This window comes from Lithobates pipiens, unplaced genomic scaffold, assembly GCF_037356315.1.
Source record: "Lithobates pipiens isolate NorthernLeopardFrog02 unplaced genomic scaffold, aLitPip1_a1.2 Scaffold_18, whole genome shotgun sequence".
NCBI classification, from domain to species: Eukaryota; Metazoa; Chordata; class Amphibia; order Anura; family Ranidae; genus Lithobates; species Lithobates pipiens.
In genome coordinates, this window is record NW_027507758.1 from 430,160,177 (window position 1) to 430,183,454 (window position 23,278).

Sequence of the window (23,278 nt, forward strand, 5' to 3'; positions counted from 1 at the left end):
AATGTGTATTGTCAGTTTCTGGCTAAAATCTCCACTCTATTCATAAGGAATAGATTCAATACTTTGGCACTCAGCCATTATAAAATAAATGTACAATTTAATTGCTTACAGCCAATGCAATTCATAAAGCCAAGGGATACAAACCAAAAAGCCCACTCACATCATTTTCCTCCCCATAATGCATGAACATGCATTTTAGGTAGAAATCTCATTGTTCATAAAGCATGTTGAAAAAAAAGTGTAATTTTTGTCAACAGTAGGTCTACTGGATTGAATACAAATGATAGGCTGCACAGATAAGGAGGAGAAAGGCATATCAATCCCTCGAAATGCATCTGAATGGCCTAGGCAACTTGTGGGTGAGGATGCAATTCTTTACGTTAACACTCACAAATTTTTTATTTATTTTTTGCACAATCAATTCCATTTTGGCTAAACTGTGGGGTCGCTATGACTAACTAAGCAATGTTGGTTCTAAGCTATTGTGTTCTGACAGGGCGCTCAGTGCTCTGATCAGATGCTGGTTTTCCAGCATGCCTGTCCGGTAAAATCTTCTGTCAGACAGGCTGTTGTACACATGGGCCAAATGTTGGCTGCTTTCTGTTGTACAAGTCGATATTTGGCTGATGTGTATCAGCCTTAAGACCCCTTTTCACACTGGGATGGTGCCAGCGTTAGTGGTAAAGCAGCGCTATAGTTTTTGCAGCACTTTTCCTCCGCTAGAGGCTGAAGAAAGGGTTAATAGTGCCTGTGTTGCGGTTCTGCCAAAGCACACTTCTTTTAAATGGGCAGGGGTGGTGAGGAAGCGGTGTATACACCGCCCCAAAGATGCTGCTTGCAGGACTTTTTTTCCCATCCTGCAAGCGCACTGTCCCAGTTTGAAAGCACTCGGGCTCTCACACTGGGGTGGCTTGAGAGGTGCTTTAGCGCTAAAACGCCTGAAAAGCGCCCTAGTATGAAAGGGGTGTAAGAGTTTACTTACACTTTAAGTGCAGGGAGGGAGTGATGTGAATGTACAGTATGTACAGTCTGTGTAAATTGTCAGTGCTATATAAATGCCTGTAATACATTGTCCAATGTAGTACTCTGAAAACGAATAATTTGGACTAGCACACCCCAGATGTGAATATACAATATAAATAAAGTCTAAATTCCAGACTGAACAGACTCTTAAAGCAGAGTTCCACCTAAAAGTGGAACTTCTGTTTATTTGATTCCCCCCCCTCCAGTGCCACGTTTGCCACCTTTCGGGGGGGGGGGGGGGGAGGATACCTGTCTTTCACAGGTATCCTGTCTATAATTCCGGGAGCCTGCTCCATGGCCCTTGATGTCACCGCTCGGCTGCCTCCTCTTTCCCCAGCCGCCGGTGTAGTGTCATATTTTGCTCCCCATCATAGAATGCTCCGGAAGTGACGTTGCGGCCAGAAATTTAGCACTACGCATGCGCGATATGTTCCAAATGCTTGCACCATGCGTTCCAGAGGGTTTCCGACAATGTAGTTCAGTGAAACCGTCAGATAATGTCACGGGAGTGAAGGGAGGTAATCGTGAAATTAACTTTAGACAGAGCAGAGAGCGGTGGAGAGAGAGCAGGTAACTGTGGCTCGGGGAGGGGATTACCTCCCCTCACTTCTCTGACATTATCTGACTGTTTCACTGGTCTGCATTGTTGCAAATCATTTGGAACGCATGGCGCAGGTGTTTGGAACGCATCGCGCGTGCGCAGTGCTAAATTTCTGGCTGCAACGTCACTTCTGGAGCATTCTGTGATGGGGAGCAAAATATGACACTACACCGGGCCAATATGAGAGAGAAGTGGAGCCGTAAGGCTACACTGCCGTGTTCCCTTACCCGCAATGGCAGTGGAAGAACCCGACAGCGGATAGAAACATTGTCCAACTCCTTACAGTGGCGAAAGAAACGTTAGCTAAATCTTGGAAATCCCCCTCATTGATTGTAACTGAGGCTAAATACAGGGTAGATCACGTGATGATACATGCCAAAACGAAAAAAATCAGGTCTCCAAATTTGACTCACTTGCCATAGTGAGTCAAATTTGGAGACCTGTTTTTTTTTCGTTTTAGTGACTATGGCAACCCTGGGTCACTCACTGCTTACTGCTGACTTTTGACCAAACAGTCCTTTTGCCATGGTAGCACACTCCACACCATCCTCACTAAATATCTCTCTGGCAGACCGGGTCATTTCTCATCGCTAGCAATGAAGCTCCCCCCCTTCTTCAGTAACGCCGTCTCCTTCTCCCCAGATACAGTCCCTTTGGTTACTGCTAGATCATACTGTTTTGCTTGTATTTCCGCTGTTACTGAGTACATTGTTTCTCCGATGACCTTGCACACAATTATATAGTGATTTCTTGTTATACATAGTAAGCTTTGGTCCTTTAATGCCGTGGTCATCAACCCTGTCCTCAGGGCCCTCTAACAGGCCAGGTTTGCAAGATACCTGAAATACATCACAGGTGATATCATTTGCTGCTCAGTGATTGCAGTATTCTAGTCTGCATCTTCCCATAAAACCTGGCCTGCTAGTGGGCCCTGAGAACAGGGTTGATGACCACTGCTCTAACGGACCATGCCGTACTGAGCTTCATCTTCTTTGTTCATGTTTGCTTACTCCTCATCTCTTATGATTTGAAAACCCAATAAAATCTTTTAACAAGGAAAGTGATACCATGGGGCTTTCAACAGAAAAGTGAAACAAAGATATATAATTATTGTTTTTGCTCATTCATAGATCTTCTTCTGGAAACTCATATGGATTAAGTGTACCTATACTCAAATGTTAAATGTTAAGAAGAGGATCAAAATTAAGAGTAGTAATTATTTTTTTTCCCCCAGAAATCACACTAAATCTTTGGCTTTTTTTTACCAGAACTGTAGACAATCTGTAGCAACACTTTCTCTGAGAAATAAAGGCATTTCAGTGCTGTATTGTTCTTGATTATCCATACAAATATGGCCCCTTTCACGCAGGCACCTCCGCTTATCAGAACCTGCTTGGTCAGTGGGGGATCTCTCCGCTGATCCCTGCTGAGCAGGTGGATGACAGGTCAGTGTCCACTCCGCTATGCAGAGCGGACATAAACACAGTCCTGCCCTCCTCTATAGGGCAATAACATGAAAACAGAGCGCCTGTACATTTCCATCCGATCTGATGGATGGATGGAGAATAGGACCACCATCTGTCTGTTACTGGCGAACAGGATCGTACTGGATGGCGGTTGGTGTCAGCAGACATGTGTCCGCTGACATCTGCCACTCCATAGAAGAAACAGAACGGTCCAATCAAGTCTGCCTGAAAAATTGACAGGCGGACCTGATCGGAAAGCCCATGTGAAAGGGGCCTAAGACTGTTAATGGCAAAGTAACGGGTTGGCAAATAAACGGCAAAGTAACGGGTTCATTTAGTGCTGCCCTGCCCTCCCCAGCTGCCCACGCTCACCTTCCCTTCACTTCCCAGCTGTTGGGTTTGGGTATAGGGAACTAGAGAATGTTACCACCCTAACATGAAATATCATATGAAAGGTAAATGCTTTTAAAATGGTAACATCAGTAAAGAGTAGAAGCAGAACCCCCAGCCTAGCATTAAAAAGTCTGCTGAGTCACCTTAACAAAAATATTTCAAATTCCAGCGCAGACAACTGAAGTGCCTCCCAAATCTTTAGGTCAATTACACCTCTACAGAGAAACCTGGGAATGTAGACAGATTGTTTCTGCAGACTGCCAGCCTGTCAGTCCCTCTCTGAGCTTCAGATAAGCTTTTAACTCCCAACATTGCAACCTGCTACAGAACACTGAGAGCAGAAAACATAATGAAAGCTTTGTCTCCCAGCTATGAACTCCACTGTTCTTTCAGTTACCTTATTCTAGGTGGGAAACACAACTGCATAAGGCTTCATGTACACGGGACGTTTTTACAACCTCTCCTGAAGGATTTAACTTGACAGATAGTAACACACGTTTAAAATGTCAGTTTTGCCACGTTTTCAAGCGTTTGAAAAAAAAAAAAAATTTTTGTTTTCTTCAAAATAGCCAAAAATGAAAAACACCTGTAAACAAAAAGTGGCTAAACACGAGTTACCGCGTTTAGCCATGTTTGCCTTCAAAGAAAAGCCTATAAGCACAACTGCCTAAAAATGACATTAAATGGATTTGTGTACATGTACACATGAGATAACATTGGATAACTTCAGGAGTAGTTGAAAAAAGCAGCCAACTGCCTCTGAACGTCCGTTTACCAGAAGCAGTGTACATGAGGCCTTATACTTTCTCTTTTTTAGGAAGAACCTATCTTACCATTACACCTGCAGTGCTATTGTGTTATACCAGCATTCCCTGCCTGCAAAACACAATGATTAGTATCGCTGACTATAGCCGGGGGCACTAATCGTTCGTGAAAAGCCTGACAGGCTGGTTGTGCACAAATGGATCGGTAGATCGAATTGTGTTCACCCAGGGCACCCATACATGGATTGAAATTTGTTCAGCCCCTGCTAAACTGCCGAATTTTGATTTGTGTATGGCCGGCTTAAGAATGTGTCTCCATACAGCCAAACAAGGATGTTTTATACTGTAAAAAGTCCTTTAGAGGTGTAAAGGAAACTCTTGAAATGGATTGAATTTAATGCATCTATTCCCTTGGCCATTGGCAAATTGATTTTCCTTCCACTCTCCAGGGGGAAATCTGATTGCTTGCTATATGCAAAACAAAAGTTATTCCTTCTGGCATTGTGTGACATGCAACTTTTACACTGCTGTTTGCTTGCTATAACCCATGTTTATTCTGAAGCTGCAGAATCTCCCTCTACTGGCCACTTGTATACTAGGTATGTACTCAGCACCGCTGCTAACCAGCTGTTCAATGAACTAAAGAAGGAGAGGCTTTACCTAAAGTGAAGAGCTTTTTTTAAATTCAATTAACCAATCATTCCCTAGGAAAAAAAAAATGTTTTTTTCCATCTATTAAAAGAGAATAAAAACCCAACTTTTCATATTCCTGATATGTGCCTGCTGTCCCGTGTACTTGTATGAGAAAGTACTCTGTTCTCTTTGTGTGAAATCCCTGGCTTTTCTGCTAGTCCCTCAGTTAAAAAGTGACCAAACCAAGCAGGAGAACACAGCGTGGTCAGTTCTCTAGCTATGCTGGGAACTCAGCCCTCTCTCCCCCAGTGATCAGACTTGTCCTGCACAGCCTTTCACTGGGAAGCTCAGTGTGCTGCTGCTACTCCTCCCCCAGCTCTTATGCAGCTGAGAACAGAAGGAATGTGATCACTTATAAAAAAAAGCGGAAAAAAGGAATTTAAAATGTTTTTTTATCTATACACAAATGTTTTGCCTTTCATTTCTATTTCAAACTGAATGAGTTGTTTTACACGGTGAGGGTTTAACATCACTTTAGGATGAACATAGGTTCACTGTATTTACTTACTGAGGGATTCCACACACTGTGCTTTGTGAATGGTCCTGCAACCTTCTGGAACCGGTGACGTGCCCAGAAGGCTGCAGGCAAAGAGGAGGGAGAGCGATCTTCCTCTCAGATAACTTCTAATGTTACAATATGTATGCTTGTATTTACGCACATTTATGTGTGTATGGCTTTTGAGCATAAATGCATTGTACTTGTCAGAATTTTAATTTATTTTGGCCATTGGAATACATTTACATGCATATGCTGAATGCCTGTATAAACAGCATTTTTTAAGCTCTGAGCGCATATGGCCTTAAAGTGTTTGTAACCCCCCCCAATATATATATATATATATATATATATATATATATATCCTGATTCCTTAAAGCATGTTAAATAGCACAGTGCTTGTGCCGTGTAATTTGCCCCTTTGTATGATGTGAAATACCTGGCGGATCCTGCCTGTTCCTGTGTCCCCCTGTCTTTGCTGACCACGATAATCATGGCTCCTGATACATGATACTGTGGTCAGATTACGTGCCTCTGCCTGCTCTCTGCCTCTCCCCCTCCCTCCCTGCCTGTCAGTTCTGATGCGCGTCCCTGTCACTTGAAATACCTTTGAAAAATAACTTGGCATCCCCTCTGTTTTATCAAGATCTTTACTACTAGGTGTCCAGTCATTTAAAACTCTAATTGTAAATTCCATATCTCACAGGGATCACATGACATTCCTCTGCTGGCCGGTGTTCTGACAAAATACACAACTTGGCTGATGTCAGAGGGTTATCTCAGACCCTCCCTTTGCATTCCTTACTTTGGAAAGACCAGCAGAGGAAAGACACTGACAAGGTATTGCTGTGAGATAAGGTACTTACAATTAGAATAAAAAAAAACCTGACATCTAGTGCTATATATCTTGATAAAACAGAGGGGGTGGCAGTGTTTTATCATCCTGACTTTACAACCATTTAAAAAAAAGTATCCCTTGTGCTGGTCTCTTAGATACATAGTTTAAGGCTGGGTTCACACCATTGCGAATTGGATGCGGCTTCTCCACATCCAATTTGCAATAACAGGAGATTTTGACTGGCTCTCCATGGAGCTGGTTCACATATCTCCGCTGTGGCGCCAGTGCGAATTTGCACAAGAGCCCTTTGTGTCTTTTGGCCCATTTCAGGTCTGAATTCAGCCCAAAATTTTGCCCGAAATCAGACCTTAAACAGTGAACCAGGATGCACTGGACCCCTACTGGGAGCCGCATGCGGCAATGGTGTTAATCCAGTCTAAAAGGTTGAAATCCTATGTTCTGGAGCTTCGGCAGTTAATATGAGCACAGGACCTGTCATAGGCGCTATGAGGAGGACCTCTCATTCATTTGCCCCTCCTTCAATTATAGAGAGCTTTTCATTGATGAAAGCTATAGTACAGCTTCAATGAATGGAGGAGGAGGCGGAAAGGGTGAGTATAGTCAGTGCTCTTGAGAAATGCCTATCACAAGTTCAGCTGATTGCATTAACCCCACAGCACCACTAGATTACTGATGCAGATAATTTTAACTAAAGCTGGCCATACACCTACAGATTATTTGCAGATTTTATATCGTTAGATGGAAAAAGTGGGCGATTCCTCCATCCACACAGTTTAGCGAACATGGAGAAATCTGTCGCACTTTTTCCATCTAACCATAGAAAATCTGCAGATTATCTATAGGTGTATGGCCAGCTTAAGAGACCAGCAATAAGCACAAGGAACATTTCTCATTGAATGCAAGTACTGTCTCTTAGTGACATAGTTACATAGTAGGTGAGGTTGAAAAAAGACACAAGTCCATCAAGTCCAACCTATGTGTGTGATTATATGTTTGTATTACATTGCATATTCTGAATGTTGTGGTTGTTCAGGTGCTTATATAATAGTTTTTTTTAAACTATCAATGCCCCCCGCTGAGACCACTGCCTGTGGAAGGGAATTCCACATCCCTGACGCTCTTACAGTAAGACCCCTTTCACACTGGGGCTACAGCTCTAAAAATAGCACCTGCAAAGCGCCCTGAAAGAGCCGCTCCTGTGTCTCCAATGTGAAAGCCCCGAGGGCTTTCACACTGGAGCAGTGCGATGGCAGGACGTTAAAAAAAAAGTGCTGCTAGCAGCATCTTTGGAGCAGTGAAGGAGGGGTGTGTATACTGCTCCTCCACCTCTCCTGCCCATTGAAAAGAATGGGGCAGCGCGGCTATACTGCCAGTATAGTGCTGCTGCAGCAGCGCTTTGCAGTGGTTTTAACCCTTTCCCAGTCGCTAGCAGGGGGGTAAACCACCTGAGAGAATAAGTTCAGTGCTCGCAACCTTTCCTCGTAACTAAAATCCTCCAGACCCTTCATTAGCTTTGTTGCCCTTCTTTGTACTCGCTCCATTTCCAGTACATCCTTCCTGAGGACTGGTGCCCAGAACTGGACAGCATACTCCAGGGGCGGCTGGACCAGAGTCTTCTAGAGTCGGAGAATTATCATAACATCTCCGGAGTTAATTCCTTTTTTAATGTGTCCTAATATTCTGTTTGCTTTGTTAGCAGCAGCTTGGCATTACATGCCATTGCTGAGCCTATCATCTACTAGGACCCCCAGAGGTTCTCCTCCCAGTGTATAGACTGCATTCATATTTTTGCCACCCAAATGCATTATTTTACATTTTTCTACATTACACCTCATTTGCCATGTGGTTGTCCACTCCATTCATTTGTTCAGATCTTCTTGTAAGGTTTCCACATCCTGCGGAACAGTTATTGCCCAGCTTAGTATCATCCACAAATACAGAGATTGAACGGTTTACCCTATCCTCCAGGTCGTTTATGAACAAATTAACTAGGATTGGACCCTGAGCGACTCCACTACCCACCCCTGACCATTCTGAGTTCTCTCCATTTATCACAACCCTCTGAACTCGCCCTTGTAGCCAGTTTTCGATCCATGTGCTCGCCCTATGGTCCATGACAACAGGCCTTATTTTGTACAGTAAACATTTATGGGGAACTGTGTCAAATGCTTTTTCAAAATCCAAATACACTACGTCCACGGGCCTTCCTTTATCTAGATGGCAAATCACCTCTTCATAGAAGGTTAGTAGATTGGTTTGGCAATCTTGTGCTGTCCTTAACTAAACTTAGGCTTTAAACTATGTATACAGAGGATGCTTGAGCAATAAGAGAAGGTAAAACACGTATACATACATAAGAAAATCCGAGATTATGATGGGCATTATAATATTACATTTACCATCTGTGTGGGTAGGCGTACAAAATGACAAAAATGGCAACCAATTCAGACAAATCTTGGTAACGTAATGTTCTAATTTTGCTCAAGATATGAAAAAATAAATGCGTAGTTAGTCCTTGGCAAAATGACTGTTCTATAGTTGCTTCCATTTAACAATCTAGTATACAGTGTCATAAAGCCCTCCTGATTAAATGCAGTGGCACAGACAAAAATTGCTTACAAAAAATTTACATTATCTTCCCTCCTAGATTGTAAGCTCTAATGAGCAGGGTCCTCTGATTCCTGTTGTACCAAATTGTATTGTAACTGTACTGTCTGCCTTCATTCTGTTAAGCACTGCGCAAACTGTTGGTGCTATATAAATCCTGTATAATAATAATCTGATCATGAGATTCAGGTAGCAAATTTGTGATTGTATAGTCAATGATCTAAGCACAAATGTTTTCAGAGGCTATGATATGATTCATAGATATTGGATATTATGTGTGATTATATCACTGTAGAGCAGAAGAAACGCGACAAATTGCACTTTAATAGGCGTGATGGTTCCATTGCCACTGATGATGCAGCCCGCCGCTTCTCTCAGGTGTCACACAATTACATCATTGCTGGTATTACTCATATACAATGTGTCACCCGATTTGATCATTTCAACATATTACCCCTCTAAGTGGTTTTATAGATGCAGAACTGGCTGACATCACCCTCTTAAAGTGCTGCAATTTAAAACATCTATCTTATTGTACAGTTAATTCTAGGCCATCTTTTTGTTTCAAAGAAAAAAAAAACAATGGCTTGTCTAGCTGAACCCAAAGGCCTTGTAAGCACTAATGGATGTTAGAAAAAAATATGTATTTTTTTTTTTTTAAACAATTGGATAATGCTAAGCAATTACTAGAAGGATTGTTTAGAGCAAACTTACAACTTGGAACGATGTCTAGGTTTACCCCGTTCATTGGTAAATATATTTGACATGGCAGTCTTGTACAGAAATCACTTAGAACTGAATATCCATGCAGTGCATTAAGCCTCTTTTACATGGGCATTGGCACCTGTACTGGGCGAGGCATTTGTTTTTGCGCCTACGATAGTGAATGCAGACGCAGCAGCAGCACGGACTCCTTATATTGGAATCTGACAAGCAGGGAGGAGCTTGTGTGTGGCCCTGAACGATGACAGTGTGCACTCAGAGCTGTGTACCCACTCTTGCAAGCCTGTAAAATGTGGAAGCATTAAATGCAGTATTTGCACCCCATTAAAACTAAACAATAAGCACACAGCAAATTTCATGGCTAAAAAACAAGTATGTTCGCTGTCTAATCTAGCAAACCCCTGCCAACCTACAAGTTCAGATCCTGCACCCTTTGCAGTTGAGCAATAAATAATAAAGGAGCAGCAGCGCACTACGATCACGATTCCCTCCTCCCGCCAGGAAACTTCCAATGTTAAGTGGGGTACACACTATAAGAAAATCGGAGGAAAAATTTGGTAGACAACTTTTGACATCCGATTTTCGTTTAATGTGTACTGTTCGTACAGTTTTCATAAGAGAAAAATCAGATGTGAAAGACTGCGATCGTAACAATAAAACCATAAACAACAAAAAAAGAGCCTTTGTCGTACGAGAATTTTTGTAAAATCAGTTTCAACTTGCTGTGAAACATTGAGGAAACTGGAAGGTGATCCATCTGACTTTCCTTATAATGTGTACTGGGTTTTAGACAGACAACAGTGTCCAATGAAGCAGAGCCTGTAGTCCAGGGGTCTCCAAACGTTCTAAACAAAGGGTCGGTTTACTGTTCTTCAGACTTTAGGTGGCCAGACTGGAGTACAAAATGTCCCAGCGTCAGAGGGAGTAAACAATTCCCCATCATTGGTGTCAGTGGGAGGAAATGTGCCCCATCTTTGGTGTCAATGGGTCTCCTAGGACGACTGTTCCAGATCACAGCCAGACTTCTTTTCTGAGCGGAGACCTTCACCTTAAGTAAAGGTAGCTGGAACAGCCAGCAACCGAATACAACAACTCCTTCCGCATCCATATAGGCACCCCCTGATCAACTTGCGCACTAATAGCCTCAAGCACGCCGGCAAGTCTGGTACCTAGCCCCACCTCAGGATCAATACCCTGATCAGGATCATCATCTTAGGCCCATAGTACCATCAACAGCATCCACAAACCATGTGCTACTTCAAATACTCAGCTGAAGTTCTGCACAGACTAAGGCACATCAACACCACATTGCCATCTTCCATACAAAAAATACTTCAAAGAGAACAACTATTAAAAACCGGACGACAAGCAGCTCCCAACCACAGGAAGACATCTACTCGACCACTACAATTAGATTGCGCCTTGATTAACGCCAGGTCTGCAGTCAAACATAGACTGGAAGTACACGACTTTATCATCGAGAACAATGTAGACTGCCTCTTCATCACCGAAAGCTGGTTAACCTCTGACTGCAACACCATCCTCACTGAATTGGTGCCGGAAAACTACAGGATCCTAACCGAACACCGGATAGGGAAAAAAGGAGGAGGCCTAGCAGTGATCTTTAAAGGTCACCTGGATCTCACTAAACCATCATCTCAGAACCCAGTGCCTTTTATGGAAACCCTGACGCTACATCTTCAACCAACACCCCATAACACCACTCATATTCTACTGTGCTACAGACCACCGGGACCAAAGTCCAATATTCTTTCACCCCTCACGGAATCCTTTGCAATGCACACCCTAAAATTCAAAAATTTCCTGGCACTCGGAGATTTCAACCTTTGGGCAAACGAGCCTAAAGACCCCATCGCGACTGCCTGCATCAATCAACAAGAAGAACTGGGTCTACAGCAACTGATAAAGACTCCCACGCATGGGTCAGGACACACCCTGGACCTCATTTTCAAACAGAACATCGACGTCAACATACGCGACAACATAACTCTGCCATGGACGGATCACCACGCCATCAAATTCAAAATCGCTACCAACATCACCAACGCAAAACGGAAACCTGTAACAACGCACTGGACCAGATCGCATAAAAAACTGTACTCCGAAGCCTTCAAAACCACTCTGTCCAAAAAGATATCTACAATAACCTTAAACCACTCTACGGAGGAAACACTCAACTCCCTGAACAAGGCATTACTGCAATCAGCAGACTCGGTAGCACCAAAACGCAGGGCACTCATCAGGAAGAAAAATGCTGGATGGTTTAATAGCTCCCTCTCCGTACTAAAGCAAGAACGCAGAAGAGCGAAAAGAACATTGAGAAGAAATCCCACCGAGGAAAACCTATTTAACTACAAAGGTCTCACAGAGAATTATCGGAAAGCAATCTTCAAAGCCAAAAAGGACCACTTCTCATATACAATCTCAACGGCCGCAAACCAACCACGGGAACTGTTTAAACTGGTTAATCAATCAATGAATCCGGTGTGCCTAGAACCCCCAGAAAGCGAATCCCAGGATTACTGTGACAAACTGTCGGATTTTTTCATCGATAAAGTCAAAACCATCAGGGAAACAATTTGTCAGAAGAAAACATCCAACCTCAGCCAGCAAATACATAAAGAGGATGTCTGCACCAACATACCGCAACCGCCGAAATTTTCACTATCCCCAATTACCGTAGACACCGCAAAAAACATCATTAATAAACTGCGTGACATTACCTCACCTATTGACATCATCCCCACAAAACTACTGAAAGAATGCTCCGACATCGTGGCTCCAACCATAACCCACCTCATAAACTGATCATTCCACGAAGGGATTGTTCCCAGCATCCTCAAACAAGGCATCGTCAAACCTCTACTCAAGAAACCAAATCTGGACCCTCAGGATCCAAACAACCGTAGGCCAATTACAAGCCTCAACACCATTTCTAAGATCATGGAGAAAGCTGTAGTACATCAGCTACAACTTCACCTGGATACTCACAAACTCCTGGATCCGCTGCAATCAGGCTTCCGCCCGGGTCATGGAACAGAAACAGCTCTCCTCAAGATTTGGGATGACGCCCTCGAAGCAGCAGATGACGGAGAGCCGTGTCTCCTCGTACTGCTAGACCTAAGTGCAGCATTTGATACAGTAGATCACAATACTCTACTCGTCCGCCTCACAGAAGTAGCCGGAGTCCAAGACATAGATCTCCAATGGTTCGCGTCCTTCCTAGGAAATCGGTCACAGACAGTGAAACTAGGAAAATTCCTCTCCGAAACTCGGGCAGTCACCTGCGGAGTCCCTCAAGGCTCTCCGTTGTCACCCGTTCTCTTCAACATTTACATTCGCCCACTCCTTCAAATCATCAGATGCTCAGATCTCTGCTTCCACTCTTACGCTGACGACATGCAACTTTATTTCCGGATCAATGGAAAAAAAGATCACCAACAACAACTTGAAAACTGCCTCAAATCAATAGAGGACTGGATGACCACCAAATCCCTCCAGCTGAACGAATCAAAGACAGAGCTTCTTATCTTACACCCAAATCATAAGCCTGCAACCAAAACCTCCTGGTCTCCACCAACCGTCTTTGGGCAGACTATCTCCCCAAAGACCAAAGCGAAGAGTCTCTGGGTTATTTTAGACGCACAAATGTCAATGGATGCGCAAATAGGATCTGTAGTCAGTGGATCTCACCATCTGCTGCGCATGCTTCGCAGACTCATCCCTTTTATCCCAAAGAATGACAAAGCAGTGGTAGTTGGAACAATCATTAATTCACGACTGGACTACGCAAACTCGCTTTACATAGGATTACCACAATATCAACTTGCGCGATTACAACTGATCCAAAACACGGCGGCAAGGCTGATAACAGGAAAAAAACCCTGGGAATCCATCTCTCCTTCACTGAGGAGCTTACATTGGCTAACCGTAAAAAAACAGATCACGTTCAAGACCCTGTGCCTCACCCACAAATGCATGCATAGAGAAGCTCCGCAATACCTAATGGAGAAAATAAATCATTACACACCAAACCGCAGTCTTCGATCAGCCAACAAAAACCTCCTCCTCGTGCCCAAAGCCCAGTATAAATCCAAGGGGGATCGGAGATTCGCTGTCCAAGGGCCTCGGCTATGGAATGCTCTACCAATCAACATCAGCCTGGAAGAAAATCACCTGACTTTTAGGAAAAAACTCAAGACCTTCCTCTTTTAGCAGATGATCAAAGCTCGCCACAGCGCCTAGAGGCGATTCAGTTCGCATTGTGCGCTATACAAGTATTTCATTCATTCATTGTTTGTGTCCTCGAGCAGAATTGTGCCCCGTCATTACTGTCATTGGGTCCCATTGTTGGTGTCATTGGGAGGAACTGTGCCCCATCGTTGATGTCATTGGTAGGAATTGTGCCCCATTGTTGGTGTAATTGGGAGGAATTGTGTCCTTGATTGATGTTAATAAATAAAGAGCTGGATAAAAGCAAGCAAAGGACCACCTCCGGCCACACTGGGCTGCAGTTTGGCGACCGTCTCTAAAGTTTGTTGCTAGAGTGCCTGAAAATACTACTTTGGAAAGTTAATAATTGCATAGAGCTAGATATTCTTCCTCTGTGACCAGCTTGTGCATAGTTAGGGAGAACATGCAGATCTGCCTATACCCAGAAATGTGGTGGTGTTTTTTTTTTTTTTTTTTAACAGGGACTTCAGGGGCGGATTGGATAGACAGACAAATAGAAGCAAATACCTTATGATGTCTGCATTGCACTGACAATGATATTTGGTTTAGTTGGGATTAATTGCAGGTTTTCCGGTACCTTTATAATATAAAGCATTCCTTCTCTTGCTTGCCTTGATTTAACTAGATTATTGTATAATTTTTGGCCAGTAATGTGTGGTACCGGAGATTTTATATACATACATACATACATATATATATATATACATACATACACACAGTGCCTTGCAAAAGTATTCGGCCCCCTTGAACTTTTCAACCTTTTGCCACATTTCAGGCTTCAAACATAAAGATATAAAATTTTAATTTTTTGTGAAGAATCACCAACAAGTGGGACACAATTGTGAAGTGGAACGAAATCTATTGGATATTTTAAACTTTTTTCGCAAATAAAAAACTGAAAAGTGGTGCGTGCAAAATTATTCGGCCCTTTTACTTTCAGTGCAGCAAACTCACTCCAGAAGTTCAGCGAGGATCTCTGAATGATCCAATGTTGTCCTAAATGACTGATGGTGATAAATAGAATCCACCTGTGTGTAATCAAGTCTCTGTATAAATGCACCTGCTCTGTAATAGTCTCAGGTTTCTGCTGAAAGCGCAGAGAGCATCATGAAGACCAAGGAACACACCAGGCAGGTTACTGTTGTGGAGAAGTTTAAAGCCGGATTTGGATACAAAAAGATTTCCCAAGCTTTAAACATCCCAAGGAGCACTGTGCAAGTGATCATTTTGAAATGGAAGGAGTATCAGACCACTGCAAATCTACCAAGACCAGGCCGTCCCTCTAAACTTTCAGCTCAGACAAGGAGAAGACTGATCAGAGATGCAGCCAAGAGGCCCATGATCACTCTGGATGAACTGCAGAGAACTGCAGCTGAGGTGGGAGAGTCTGTCCATAGGACAACAATCAGTCGTACACTGCACAAATCTGGCCTTTATGATAGAGTGGCAAGAAGAAAGCCATTTCTCAAAGATATCCATAAAAAGTCTCGTCTAAAGTTTGCCACAAGCCACCTGGGAGACACACCAAACATGTGGAAGAAGGTGCTCTGGTCAGATGAAACCAAAATCTAACTTTTTGCCCACAATGCAAAACTATATGTTTGGCGTAAAAGCAACACAGCTCATCACCCTCAACACACCATCCCCACTGTCAAACATGGTGGTGGCAGCATCATGGTTTGGGCCTGCTTTTCTTCAGCAGGGACAGGAAAGATGGTTAAAATTGAGGGGAAGATGGATGCAGCCAAATACATTTCTGGATGAAAACCTGTTGGAGTCTGCAAAAGACCTGAAACTGGGACGGAGATTTATCTTCCAACAAGACAATGATCCCAAACATACAGCAAAATCTACAAAGGAATGGTTCACAAATAAACGTATCCAGGTGTTAAAATGGCCAAGTCAAAGTCCAGACCTGAATACAATCGAGAATCTGTGGAAAGAGCTGAAAACTGCTGTCCACAAACACTTTCCATCAAACCTCACTGAGCTCGGGCTGTTTTGCAAGGAAGAATGGGCAAGAATTTCAGTCTCTCGATGTGCAAAACTGATAGAGACATACCCCAAGCGACTTCCAGCTGTAATCGCAGCAAAAGGTGGCTCTACAAAGTATTAACGCAAGGGAGCTGAATAATTTTGCACGCCCCACTTTTCATTTTTTTATTAGTTAAAAAAGTTTCAAAAATCCAATAGATTTCGTTCCACTTCACAATTGTGTCCCACTTGTTGGTGATTCTTCACAAAAAATAAAAAAAGTATATCTTTATGTTTGAAGCCTGAAATGTGGCAAAAGGTTGAAAAGTTCAAGGGGGCCGAATACTTTCGCAAGGCACTGTGTATATATATATATATATATATATATATAATATATTAGGGCTGTTACTGAGTAAAAAAAAAAACGATTAATCAAAACACAAAAATCTTAATAGATGAATCGACTAATTACGATTAATTATAACGCACATACAGATCCAACTACTTTTAGCTGATCTCCTTGCATTGAAACTCTGCATTAGTCAGTGGTAAATGTGGTATACACTATATACAATCACCCGACACTAGTTAGTTTCCACAATCTATGACTTAACTTCACAGTTCAAACTGTAGCACTGACGTAGCGTGACAATCCCTCCACCTCCGGTCTAACTAATCACTCTCACCTTATGGCATGGACCCCTGTGCAAACAGGGGGTCATGCAAGCGGATATCAAAAGGGTTAACACGGACCATAAACTTCTCTCAGGTCTCCTTATATCTCAGAAAGGATGCCAGGTCATGGGTAGAAAGAAAAGATCTAAGTGCTCACGGCTTAAGTATAAGATTCAATTTTTGTGTTCAAACACAAACTACTCACATAAAGATGATAAAAACACAGCGTATATATATATATATATATATATATATATATATATATATATATATATATATACATATACATATATATATATATATATATATATATATATATATATATATATATATATATATATATAGACATCTCTCTCTGACTCATATATACATACCGTATTTATCAGTGTATAACACGTACCCCAAGTTTAGGAGGGAATTTTAAGGAAAAAACTTCTATGAGGGAAGTTTAAAGAAAAAAAAACTTACATTTAATTGCCCATCAATGCAGCCTTATCAGTGTCCATCTGAAGCCTTGTCATGCAGCCTTGTCCATCACTGCACCCTTGTCAGTGTCATATGCAGCTTTGTCATGCAGCCTGTCCATCATTGCAGCCTTGTCCATCATTGCAACCTTGTCCATCATTGTCCCCTTGTCAGTGTAATTTTCAGCCTTGTCAGTTTTATTTTCAGGTTTTATTTTTAAAAATGGCGCCGCCGAGATGTCCTGTGTATCTCAGCGGTGCTCGGTAGTTCTCGGCCGCCTTCGCCGTTCTCGTCGGCTTTCGGCCGCCTTCGCTCCTTCTCGCCAGCTTTTGGCCGCCCCCGGCGGTTTTCGGCAGGCGAGAAGGGCCGAAGGCGGCCGAAAGCCGCCGAGAAGGGCCGAAGGTGGCTCCAAGCCGCCCAGAGGCTCCAAAATCGTGGAGGATCGGCGTATAAAACGCACCCACGATTTTCCCCTCATTTTAAAGGGGGGAAAAAAGTGTGTGTTATACGCCGATAAATACGGTATATATATATATATATATATATATATATATATATATATATATATATACATATATATATATATATACATATATATATATATATATATATATATACATATATATATATATATATATATAATTTTTTGAGGCCAAGGTTTTAAATATTTACCATGTTCTATATTCCTAGTCACCTCAATACTCAATACCCTCTAATATCACATCCCTAGAGGTGACTACCAAGATGTGATTAGAGATAAATACAAGATAAAGTCTGGTCCCTTTACAAAGATAACATCTCCCATATAAAACCCCAATAAAATGTAATTGTGTCGCCATTATTTTTCACAAATGAGGTTGCTACTGAAATGACTGCCACAACAAGTACACCATTTCAGTGTGCTGTGCCAGTAAAACACTGGACCTTTTTAGCAGATGTTGGGGATGGTGGATGGCTGTGTTTAATCTGGGAGGTTTAGGACCATTGATATCAAGCTTGCTCAGCTGCCCTGTTTGTCTTCCATCCATGTTCGTGTAAACAAGAAGGTTTGGTTTCCTGCCAGCCCTACAATAGTTATGTCATCTGATTACATTACACATCCAGCAGACTAAGCTGGATAATATTCCACTGCAATAATGTGATATGGTAAAAGAAAACACTAAGCTCAGCATCAGTGATTGGTATCCATTATAAGATTATAAGGAAGTCTTTATAAAGAAGAATTAGATATGCAGAGCAGGTCTGTAGATAGCAAATCGCCACAAAACAGATCATCAGTTGCTAAGGGACAGTACGAGGCTTCCCTGCAGGCACAGAGCTGGGGCCTCTCTTAGGTGAAAGGTTAGGAGACCCCCATAAAACAATTGTTAACACCGCCAGCTGTGTATACCTATAAATGTCACCAACATGCGATCTGTTAAACCAAACAACAAATATTTGCATTGACCTGATAACACAGGCCCCCTGCTAATGTTGAACCTCAGGAAGCCATGTTTTGCTGTTAAAGCCAACTTACATTTCCCCAGAATGGAAAGTAAACCAGCATATAATTCACTGCATAAAAAGTTCTTGGAGTTTGCTGTTCAGTGGGATCTTTTTCTTTTTATGCTTTCTACCAAAGTCTGAAAAATGGTGGTTGCTGCAGCACCCACATCTTTTAGAGCTTTATCCATGAATGGGTGTGATGGGAATATGGAGTATAACCAGTGTAGGAGGGCACTACACTTACCATTATTAGATGGGGTGGTTTTTCACTGACCGCCAGTGTAAGGGACTATTTAATGACCACAAATGTAAGGGACACCTTTCCACTGTCCATCAACTTAAATGGAAATTCTCCACTCCACACTCCAATGTGAAGGAAAACTAGAATTTTCATTTTCATTGTCTGCATTTCTTTTCTGGCTATTATTATTTGATGCATTTTATTATAATTATAAGGATTATATATAATTATATAAAACAGCACTTGGTTCCATGTACACAAAGGGGCATAATCTTAAGCCTGTGATATTCACTGCAGGTGAATCATTGCCTGTAATTTAAATTACACACACCAGAAAAATTTGCCTGCAGTGAATGTGTTGGAAATAACCCATTCACTTCTTTATAAATATACCCCCCAAGTACGCCACATTCCTCTTTATTTTATTTATTCTTATATCTTAACACACATGTATGTTAATATACCATAATTTATAGGTAGCATAATTATTATCAGGGATTTCCTGAAGCCTGGAAAGTTATTTCACTTTCAATAGGTCTTTATTATAGTTTTGAAAGATACATAGTATGACACCTACATATGTTCAAATGTAATCAACATTGTAAAAAGGTACAGAGTGCAGCTGTGAGTCATAGAAAACAATAATGTTTATGATGATAAAGATGAATAAGTATGGCATAATATAAACTAGGTTTACAGTAATGCCCCGTACACACAATCTGATTTTCCGACAACAAATGTTGGATGTGAGCTTGTTGGCTGAAAGTCCGACTGTGTGCATGCTCCATCAAACATTTGTTGTCGGACTTTCCGCCAACAAATGTTGGCTAGCAGGTTCTCAAATTTTGCGCCAACAAATTTTTGTTGTCAGACTTTTCGATCATGTGTATACAAGTCTGCCGGACAAAAGTCCGCGCATTCTCGGAATCAAGTACGAGCCGGAAGTGCTCGGTCTTGTAAAACTAGCGTTCGTAATGGAGATATTACATATGTCTTGTACATCATTACGTTCGTAATTGTTGGCCAACATTTGTGTGACCATCTGTATGCAAAACAAGTTGGAGCCAACAACCTTCGAACAAAAATCCATGGTTTTGTTGTCAGAAAGTCTGATCGTGTGTACAGGGCATAACAATACACATATGTGCTACAAGGATAAGTAGGAAAGGGGAAGTAGGGGGAAGGGGAAGGAGGGCAAACGTATAATATCTGTAAACTGGGAGACACTCTTGGAGTAGGTATGAGAGTTGGGCCTTGCACAGAGGATAGTCAAGAGACATACTAGCCAGGACCTCACAGAACAGGGGCCCAGAGAAAAAAAAGAAAGAGAGAAAGAAATATAACAGAATAGTAAGAAGAATAGGGGAACAGAAGGAGGAAGTTGAGGACACTCTAGCCAGAAACTCAGGGCATTCAATACCCAGCGCGCAGTTTTCAGGGGACATGGAGGGGTTAGCGTAGTGTATCCAGGTTTTTAGGATTTTCTTGTGTGTGTCTAGGAAAATGCTAGTAAGCTTTTCATTGATAAAAAACTGTTAATGCAACGACCAACTTTAACAAAGGAGACAAATGGTTGTTTCCGAGCTTTTGCAATAGTTTGTTTTGCTGCTAGAGCATAGATGGCCAACTTAAATTGAGATCTTGTGAGGTATGGAGGTTTGAAATGCAAAAGGACACACCAAGGGTCTCTGGGAAGGGGGCAGGTTAACAACGTTTGTAACAGTTTTAGGCCCTTCATCAAAAATCTAGAAAGCATAGAGCATGACCAGCATGTGTTAAAGAGGAAGTAAACCCTGATGGGTTTTACTTCTTTTTTCGTTTCCTGCAAAGTAAAAGCATAATGTGTTAGTATTCATCACATACTAGCACATTATGTGCCACTTACCTGCAAAGCCCATGATGTCCCGGCTGGAGGCCGCATCCCTCTTTGCCCCTCTTCTTCCTGGGGGTGTGGTTTCTGGCTCTGTGACTGGCCGGCTCTATGACTGGCAGAAGTTGTGTGACGCATGCGTGGGAGCTGCCAGTTACAGCACTCGCTAGTGAAGAAACAGCACAGAGGGCCGTTTCTTCACAGCACATGCGTCAATGACATCATTGGCGCACAAGGTAAATATCTCCTAAACGTCAAACGTTTAGGAGCTATTTACTGTACCTATAGGTAAGCCTTAGTATAGGCTTACCTATAGGTACAACTTTCGCATTGGGGGTGTACAACCTCTTTAAGTATGTCCCCTGGGAGGGAACAGCCTTGAAATTAGGTGTTGGATAAGTTGGGGTAAAGGTGTACTAAATGGGTTGGGACCATATACCATCTAGAGATGGATTTAAAGCCCTGGTGATATTTGATAGAAGAGGAACTATTTTGATCCAGATTTGTATCCAATCTTTTCTATCTCTAGTGCCTTTAAGGCCATGTTCCCACTTAAGCCGGGCACACACTACAGTGACAGCTCTGGTCAGAAACACTGTACTAACCATGCAAGATTAGCCCAGTGATCTCCCCCGCTTAGCTGTTGTGTTCTGACACAGGGACCCCCCCCCCCGCCCGCCACTGGCTGAGAGCACTGATCGGGAGTTGGTTGGCTGCTGGTTTTCCAGCATGCACGGCTGGCAATGACATACACACGACCAGAATGGCTGCCTTTTTTTTGAACCGGCAAAGGTCTCCCGACGTTCTGTAGGGGCTTTACGGATGTAGGAGTGGCCTCCATGTTTTTGAGATGATTCATCTATGAGTAAAGTGCTGAGATAAGTTTGGGACAAAAGGGTGCGTGGTGACAAATGTGTTTGAACAAAGAGAGCTGGATTGACAGATCTTTGTTAGTAACTATGGTAGTCAACCAGTGTTTAACAGAAACCAGAAACTCAAACGCTATTAAAAGTGCCTCCATGTTAGCGAAAGGCTGGAGTAGATAATGGTGAAACCTTTGCAGTTTTTATTTTTGCCATTTATGTCCCATTAAAAATATTTCTGGTGACTTCCTGTCCCTAATAAAACCAAAGCAAGTGAGAGAAAATGCCTGTAAATTGAGGGGAATCCCTACTTAGACAGGTGCCCCCACTGGAAGATCTCCCCTCTATTCCTGTTCTAACTCCAAATGTTATTTTTTCTCACTTGCTGTACTGAAGACAGTGGTCACCAAGACAAAGAATAAGTCTCTCTAACAAGGTCACAGACAGCAATAGAAATCTGACAATTTAAGTTAATGCTTACTTAAAAAAAAAAAAACACTATCAAATGACACCCAACCCAATTAGCAATTTAAAGCCATAAGGTTCAGCTGCATAAACCAAAACTAAAAAATTGTGTCCAATCTTGACTGTATGCATGTAAATGTTTGTGCCAATGTTTACAAGCATACAACATAAATGGATCCTACAGGTCACCTAGTGAATTCAGGCCGGAAGTGAAATAATCAAACATGTGCAGGCAGTAGACAAAGATTGGCCTCGCCTTCAGTCATGCTGTGCCTGTACCATCGCCTTTTACATAGTATTAGGCCTCATTGTACACTGCTGCTGGTAAACGCACGTTCAGAGGTAGTTGGATGCTTTTTTCAGCTGTCTCTGAACTCATCCAATGTTATCGTATGTGTACATGTACACTGGTTCGTTTAATATCGTTTTCAGGCAGTTGCGTTTAGAGGCTTTTATTTGAAGGCAAAAAAATGAGTTCAGACGCCAACGTTTTCCGACGATTCAGATGCCAAACGCGCTACCTGCGTTTAGAAGCATTTTTAAAGGTGCCCTATTGTTTTTACATTACAAAACTTAAAAATGATAGCAAATGATGAAAAACCACAAAAAAAATTTTTTTTTAAACTTGTAATTGCTTGCAATGCATCATAGACAATTTATATACTCCTAATGAGCGCATGATCCAATCCAATACACCACTAGCATTGCTGTTAGCCAAAGTAGAATTGTAAATTGACCTATATGTTGTTAGATTTGAACCAGATGACCCCATCATTGAGCTTGACCCCTAACTTGATCAAACATAGTTGCATGAAATTTAATATCTGGCTTTTTTAATTCCATTTTGCCCTCATGTTAAGTTATGGCACCGAAATTGAGGTAGATACAAGTACACTGCTGCTCTCTCAGCTGCTGTTACTCACTCTGGTCTCACAGAATGGCTGAAATAGTTAAATAATACAGTTTTGTGCTTTGGGAGGGCCTTATGATGTCTTCTTAAATAAACGCTCCTAGACACGAATGAGGCAAAATGTGTCTAAACGGGGCATGCAAGCGTGGTTAAACGGGTGTTTTTAAACGCCGGTTTCAAGCTGTCAAAAAAATCATTCAGAAGAGGTTGCCTCAGCGTCCCGTTTACATTAGGCCTTAATCTTTACATCTTCCTGTTTTATGTGGTGGCAGCACAGTTGCAGTATGACCATGGCCCTCAGGAGGAGATGTATGCAACTCAACTCATATGAACATAAGCGGGTGTATGCCCGTATGAGTTCAGATGCAGTACAGACAGCTTTATTTAGGATTTTGCTCAATAAGGCCGGGTGCATGAGACCTAACACTACACTAATGAGCTGCGTGCAGAG

At 42.2% G+C, this 23,278-nt stretch overlaps 1 protein-coding gene across 6 annotated transcripts in view; it reads right to left on the bottom strand.

The window, feature by feature from the left end:
- The window catches only part of SCHIP1 (schwannomin interacting protein 1), a 595,708-nt gene that overhangs the window by 42,653 nt on the left and 529,777 nt on the right, over nt 1-23,278 (bottom strand). The window lies entirely within an intron of this gene.